Source organism: Solanum pennellii, chromosome 7 (assembly GCF_001406875.1).
Source record: "Solanum pennellii chromosome 7, SPENNV200".
In the NCBI taxonomy this organism is placed as follows: Eukaryota; Viridiplantae; Streptophyta; class Magnoliopsida; order Solanales; family Solanaceae; genus Solanum; species Solanum pennellii.
In genome coordinates, this window is record NC_028643.1 from 13,663,625 (window position 1) to 13,671,251 (window position 7,627).

The window sequence follows — 7,627 nt, forward strand, 5'->3', positions numbered from 1 at the left end:
CCCACTGCGATGCGGCTACTGATGGCTGATCGGACAGTGAAACGGCCTATAGGGATACTCCATGATGTGCTAGTAAAAGTGGAGTCATTCATCTTTCCGGCTGATTTTGTTATTCTTGATTGTGAGGTCGATTTCGAAGTGCCTATTATTCTTGGGAGGCCATTCCTTGCCACAGGTAGAGCCTTAGTTGATATGGAGAAGGGACAGATGACATTTCGGTTGAATAATGAAGAAGCGACCTTCAACATTTGTAGGACCATGAGGCAGAGTGGTGAGCTCCAATCGGTATCTGCCATATCCCACAAAGAAAATATGAAGAAGGAGACTGAACAGAAAAATGCAAAACAAGAGCTTAGGGTTGGGGATTTGGTGCTTGTAGACAGTTCTGGGTCGCCTTGTCTTCCGGGCAAGCTCAAGTCCAAATGGACTGGCCCTTACCTGATTACCCAAGTATTCCCTCATGGAGCAGTTGAGTTAAAAGCCAAGGAGGGAGTGTGGTTTAAGGTGAATAGAGATCGAATAAAACTCTATTTTGGGCATAAAGCATCGGGGAATAAAGTAATAGAGGCAAACCATCTTGATGAAGGCTGAGTAATCAAGTGTCCCCAGTCGTGCCGCGACATTAAATAAGGCGCTTGTTGGGAGGCAACCCAATTCTTGTTGTTTTTTTTTAGTAAGGATAGCATTTTTCTACTAATGGGTTTTTAAATTCGCAGGCACATCACCAGGAAATTCTGCAGAAAACTACTCCGCAGCAGCCACTGACGGATATATCGACGGACCGTTGCGCATGCGACGGACCGTCGTATGCATCCGTCGTCCAGGTACGTTTTTCTGCTATTTTGAAATTAGGGCACACACGACGGAACCAACGACGGGTCGTCACAACTGCGACGGACCGTCGTCGGGGAATCGTCGCGTGATTAATGAGTCGTACCCGACCCGACCCGGCTGGAGTCTTTTTCAAAATTAGACCGTTTAAACCCCCCAACCCTTCATTTCACCCCATTCATTCATTATTCCTCCCACTTCCCTCTCTTTTCAACTTCCATATTCTCCCCCTCGATCATTGTTCCCCCAAAATTCTCCAAAGCCCTAAAAGTGTTAATCTACTAGTCGGAGTTGCTGCTGTGGGTGTTTGCCTAGCCACCGAGTACTTGTCCAGTTGTTTTCTCCATTTCTAAGGTATGTGTCTCTAATTTCTACTCATTTATCTTGCATTTTTGTTTATTAGTTAGTATTAGCTTAGTTCTTCGTCGTATATTGTTTCCTTTATATGATTATGTCTAAACCTAGGCTCAAAATGTTCGAATTTGCCATGTTGACAACCCTAGACATAGGTGCTTTTGCATTGCTAGTTTCCTAGGTAGTTGGGATAGACAAATGTAGGTCCAAAACACTACAAGACGATGTGGGTTCATCGGGGATGCATGGGGTACCCCCAGTTCTGTCACTGTTATTCAGAACGAGACCCCGATGACGGACCGTCGTACCCACGACGGACCGTCGTAGGGTCCGTTCCAAAAGCCCTAGCACCCTGTCCCAACGGACACATGTGACGGACCGTCGTCTTCACGACGGTCCGTCCTGCACAACCGTTCTGGTTGTCAGAGACCCTGTTTCTAAGGGTCTCTCACTTTTTCTAAGTGTCCTTCAACGGACACATGTGACGGACCGTCATACCCACGACGGTCCGTCCTGCACGACCGTCGTGATGGTCAGAGACCCCTCTGCTAAGGGTCTCCAATATCTTTCTAAGTGTCCTACGAAGGCCACCTACGACGGACCGTCGTACCTACGACGGTCCGTCCTGCATATACCGTCATGCTAGTCAGAGACTCTCCTTCAGGGTTCTTTATATATACATAGACTAAGTAAAACACGACGGACCTCATGACGGTCCGTCATAGCCACGACGAGCCGTCACCAGGCCCGTCGTGTGATACAGTTTCAATAGCAATGACACACTATTTTCAATGTTTTATTTCGTTTGGTTTTGCTTGTCTTGTTTGCCACTACTCATACTAATATTGATCCTTTACAGGTACTATCTACTATGGCACCCAAGCAAGACCGCATCTACGCACGCGGGCGATCGAAGTCTGTCGCCCCGTCTGCCCGCATGGTCATCGGCTCTGATGATGAGCGTGACCCTGAGTACGTGCCCCCAGGCACTTCCGCCCCTTCCCGTGCTGCGCGTGCTCCCAGAGCCACACCCAAAAAGGTGGCGTCCGGCGTAGTCACTGCCTCCCAGTCTGATGAGGAGCGCACACTGACCGGCACACCCTCTGGGTCGGCCACAAATGAGGAAGGAGCGTCTGGCTCCTTAGGCGTATCCTGGTCCGAGGAAGCTTCAGTCTCTGCTGAGGTTCCCGCACCCGCCACTGCTGCAGCGTCGGCCTCGTCTGATGAGGCTGACAGTTCAGACTCTACATCTGGCGCACCAGTTCAGGTCCCCACCCCAGCCGCTGACCAGCCAAACCGGTGGTGTGTCGACGGCCAGTTTCAAGTTTACTCCGACGCAAAGTTCTTGACCGATAAAGGAGTAATGACTCGCACACTCACCCTGGAGCGGCGGGTACTCACAGGGAGCCTTCCCACGATGCCGGAGATTCATAACCTCTTCACCAGGCATCGCTTAGAGTGGACAGCACGTCCATTGGGACGATACAGCGAGGAGATGGTCCGAGAGTTCTACGCGTCCTATGTAGCGACTCTCCGATCACAGATCGACAGGCGGGCTGCTCCCGCTAAACAGGCCCCATTGGAGCAGGTTCGAGTCCGGGGCGTGCAGGTTGACATTTCCCTGCCAGCCATCCGCCGGTTCCTATACGGCGAGAGTGCAGATGCTACTCGGACCCCCATCACTGCCGAGTTTGACTATCGCTGGCAGATAGTGAAGGATGGACAGTTCCTGCGAGAGCCAGCACTGAGGGAGACCACCAAGAGGTGGATGGCCCTGCACCTATCAGTCGACGGAGAGGGTGCAGATTGGGTCACTGAGCCGAAGGGGGCCATCAAGAAGGCCAACCTCACGTTCGTCGCGAAGTTCTTGTGGCTGCTCGTCCGTCACTGCCTTTCCCCCACAGCTGCTGACAACATCGTCACTTGGGATCGCGCAGTGTTGATAGCGGCGATGATAGCCGGATTCGAGGTCGACTTCGCATGGCTTCTCCAGGCAGTCATGCACGATAGGGCATTCAAGGTCACCACTACCTACCCCTTTCCGTGCATGATCTTTGCCCTTTGCAGGTCCGCAGGTGTGCCCATATGGCACATAGATCAGTTGAAGACCCCGCAGGGTACCGTTGACGTCGGCCTCATCAGAGACGAGGCCAATGAGTTGGCCCCACGTAGAGGGCCCCGTCCAGAGCTGCCACCACTTGCTGATGATCTTGCAGATACGGTAGCCCAGGCCCGCACAGCTACACAGGCGTCCACTGACACTACCCCGGTCGAGTCTATCCCGGGTAGTAGCACAGCCCCGAGCTCCTCTCGCACAGCCCCTCTACCGGTACTGGTCCCGCTTGCTAGGGTCCAAAAATTAGAGGCACAAATGGCCACTCTTCTGCATCATATCCAGCCGTGGATGCAGAAGTCGATTACCGAGTCTGAAGCGCGTCTAGAGAGGAAGATGCAGCAGTTTACAGAGCGGAAGATTGCTGAGGTCAACCAGCGTCTGGATGCGTTTGAGTTGAGAGTGTTAGCCCGACCAGCCCCTCCGGTGGATGTGTCGACTCTTCAGGCTGCAGTCGATAGTCTTCGGGCAGACATCGACACGATCCTAGAGGCGAGGGTGCCGGAGTCTGAGGCCCCTTCTGTCGAGCCTGCTGAGGACACCGTGCTAGCGGCCCTGTTTACTACTTCAGAAATTCCACCACCTCCCCCTCGAGAGACTGCCAAGAGGCGTAGGGGTCGAGCAGAGGATGAGGCGCGACCAAGGAAGAAGGAGCGCCGTGAGATGGAGGCTGCGAGGAGAGCCTCACTTGCTGAGGAGGAGGCGCACCAGATGAGAGCAGGAGAGTTAGCGGCTGGGGCGTCTAGCTCCCGAACTGTGGAGATAGCAGGAGGCACTGCTGATAGTGCGGTTGTTGCTGAGGACACCACTGAGGGTGTCCAGACTACAGAGGTAGTGGGTTCCGGGGAACCGGACCCACCAGCTTGCTGATCGACGGCGCTTTGCGCCACAGGTTTGCTTCACCTACCACTCTAGTATTTAAATTTTTATGCATTGGGGACAATTGCATGTTTTTTTGTTGGGGGTGGGGTAAATGGAAAGTGAGTGTTAGGGTGAAGTCTGAGTAGCCCAATTCACTATCCTCTTTTGGGGTTTTCTTGCCTGTGTTCTTTTTCCCCAAAAGACTGATTACTTTTTCTGTTGAACCGGCATGTTTATATCTTTTGTACATAGTTTAATTCTGGAGCATGATGGCTAAAATGATATCCTGATAAACTGGAAAATAATGCATGACTAGGCATAGTAACTGATAATTGTGTGGCTCTAAGCATGAAATAGAGTTACACCATTGCATTACCCTAAGTCTTAAATTCGAACTAGGTGTCTGATAATCTGGTATAGTGATGAGATGTCAAGTGAGTGTGAGGAAAATTTGAATAGTCCACTATTTGTACTGAGCTAGAACTTGCCTGGTTAGTCCTGCTAAAAGTAAGCTGTAATAGACAATTAGGAAAGGATCATAGGCCCTTATTCAATATAGCCCATTTTTAGCCTAAATAAAAGAAAACCAAATGAAATTTATCCTTCTTTGATCCAAATGATCTGAGTTAAAATTAGACCTTTCTTTTTCACCCCAACTGATCTTTTCTGGGAACAATGTGTTGGCCCTGGTCCCTCCTTGGACATGTGCACCTCAGCTTATGCCAAAAGCATAAGTTGAGGGTGGCTAATGCAGTAAACAACCTTCGTTTTGGCCCTGACCCAACTTTGGGTATTGTGTACCTTGACTCATGGCAAAGCCATGAGTTGAGGGTGGCTATTATGAGGAATGCTCTTGAAAGTGGGGTTGAAAGAACAAAGAGAGAGAAAGAACAAAAGTAAAGTGACTCAAGAATTAGTTGAAAGAAAAGTAAAGAAAAAGAAAAATATACAAGAATTACAAACAAGAAAAGAAGAGAGTCACTTACACAAATGAAGAAAGAAGAGAAAATTGAGCAAAGGGAAAGAATATGAGAAACTGGGCGAGATAAAATGATAGAAAAGGGAAGGTTTAGCCGATATGTCAAGGAGGGCAAAAAGTCACTAAAGTATACCTAAATATACCCTACCTGACCCTGAGCCTATGTTACAAGCTAAAAAAGTCCTATCGTGATCCTAAGGGTTGTATAGCGAACTTAAGGCAGTGAAAATAAGGGCAAGCTTATGGCAATAGGTATGAATGAGTGTGACTTTGTTCTGAGAGCGAGTGTTGAAAAGTAATCCTTATACTCAAACTGAAATCATTGTGTGAAAAATGAGGATTTTGTTCTAAAGTGAGGACATTAGTTGCAATACCAGAATTGTTAGCACCTCGGTGAGAAATTGAAGAGGATAGGTGTTAATGCATGGTGAGTCTGTGTCATGTTCTGATCCCACAAAATTCAAGCCTAATAGTGATAGCATGCATAGATTTGATGAGATTAATCGGGATTGATAGCCAAATGATTGCAAAGGATAAAACATGGATACTATTGTACAAAGATTGTGTAGTGAGTCATAGTGCGTCGCTTGAGGACAAACAACGAATTTAAGTTGAGGGTGTTGATATACCGTGGTTTCACGGTATAATTAATACTTTTTCCTTAAGTTTAGTGTGTCCGAAAGCCTTTTTGTGCTAATTTTTATATAAGTTTCTCTTTGTTTTGCAGGAAATCTGTCCAAAGCTGAATGCGGAGATTTTGAGCGGAAAAATGCAGAAGAGACCACCTACGGAGCTTATGACGGTCCGTCGTGCCTGTGACGGTCCGTAGGTGGCAGCGTAGTGCAGCTGCTGAAGGAAGATGGGGAAGTCTGACCAAGTGTGGGATTACGAAGCTTGTGACGGTCCGTCATGGCTGTGACGGTCCGTCCTGCAGGTTCGTCGTGAAGTTCAGAGAAGTGATCCCAGTACCCAGATTCCGAGAGTTGAAGTATTTTGGAACGAAGACCCTCGACGGACCGTTGTGCCTATGACGGTCCGTCATACCTGCCGTCGAGGGGAATGAAGAAAGCAGCAGAAAAATTGCACCAAGTATGGGACGACGGAGTCCACGACGGTCCGTTGTGACCACGAAGGTCCGTCGCGAGGTCCGTCGACCCAGCCGCGTTTTGGCAGATTTCCAGCAATTAGAATTCTTGTTTAATTAGGTTTTTGTTTTTTTATAAATAGTTCGAAAAACCTCGTTTTTGAGGTTAGACACCTGATAGTTAGACTCTTAGATTGTTAAAACTCCGTATTGGTGAACATTGTATTGTGAGATTCTTGATAATCATTAGACTTTTCGTGAGATTATTGATTACTTTGAGAATTCTTGCAAGTGATTTTTGGTGATTAATCAAGCAACCTTTTGGATTTTATTCTTTCTCATTGAAGTAAGTACATGAATTCTTATTTAATATATTTGAGTATTGTGTTTATGGCTATGAGTAACTAAACTCCATAACTAGGGTTGTGGGAACCATAGGCAAATAATGAGATAAACCCTAGCTAAAATAACAATTCTAGAATAGTGTCTTGCATGTATTAATAATTCTTTCGCTTAGAAGTCTTTTTAACGGATGATCAACGTTAGAACTCGCCTTAATGCTACTTGCCGGACCAAGGAGGTAGATAATAGGAAAAGAATTATTAACATAGATTTAGTGTATACTATCTAATAGGCTAGTATTGATTGGTACGAGGTAATAACTTAGTCAAATATCGAATACAATGCTTAATATGAGGTAAAGATAAGGGTTAGGAAAGCAACACACGTAGCCGGACCAAGGTGCGGAGTGAGATTTTCTAGATGCCGGACCAAGGATTTAGAAATACATAACTTATCACTTTGCATGCAAGATACTAGGAAAGAATTGTTATAGTTAGATTTATCGAGTTATGAACCTGTGGGGAACACGTAAACCCTAGTTACTTTGATTAACTGATTAAAACCCAACTTTCAAACCCATTAAGTGTCTCTTTCAATTTCGCTAGTTATTTTACTCATTAGGAAATACAAACCCCCCTTTTTATGTTTTTTAACTTTCCAAGGAAATCATCAACTGAACAATAGTAATAAACAAGTTGAAGTTAAGTCTAGACTATTTTCCTCGTGGGAACGATCCCAACCTCACTAGTTGGGTTATTTACTTTACGCGACCGCTTTACTTCTTATTTGAGAAGTAAGTTTGAGCGTATCAGCATGTCCAAGCTTCTGATGACATAGCCAAGGATCACTAGTAACTGCAGTAAGACATGTAAGAGAGGGAAAATCAACATCTAACACATAATTGTTATTTACTCGATCTCCGACAATGTGAGCTTTTTCTTAGGATTTTTGATGATGCAACTAGATTTATTGAAAGTAAGTTTAAATACGGCATCACATAGTTGGCTAATGCTTAAAAAAATGTGTTTGAGTCCTTCAACCAGATACACTTCGACTAGATCAC

The 7,627-nt window shown here is 46.5% G+C and overlaps 1 pseudogene; it reads left to right on the top strand.

Moving 5' to 3' along the window:
• The first annotated feature begins 2,056 nt into the window (after positions 1 to 2,056).
• LOC114077928 lies at positions 2,057 to 2,642 on the top strand (annotated as a pseudogene).
• The last annotated feature ends 4,985 nt before the right edge of the window (positions 2,643 to 7,627 follow it).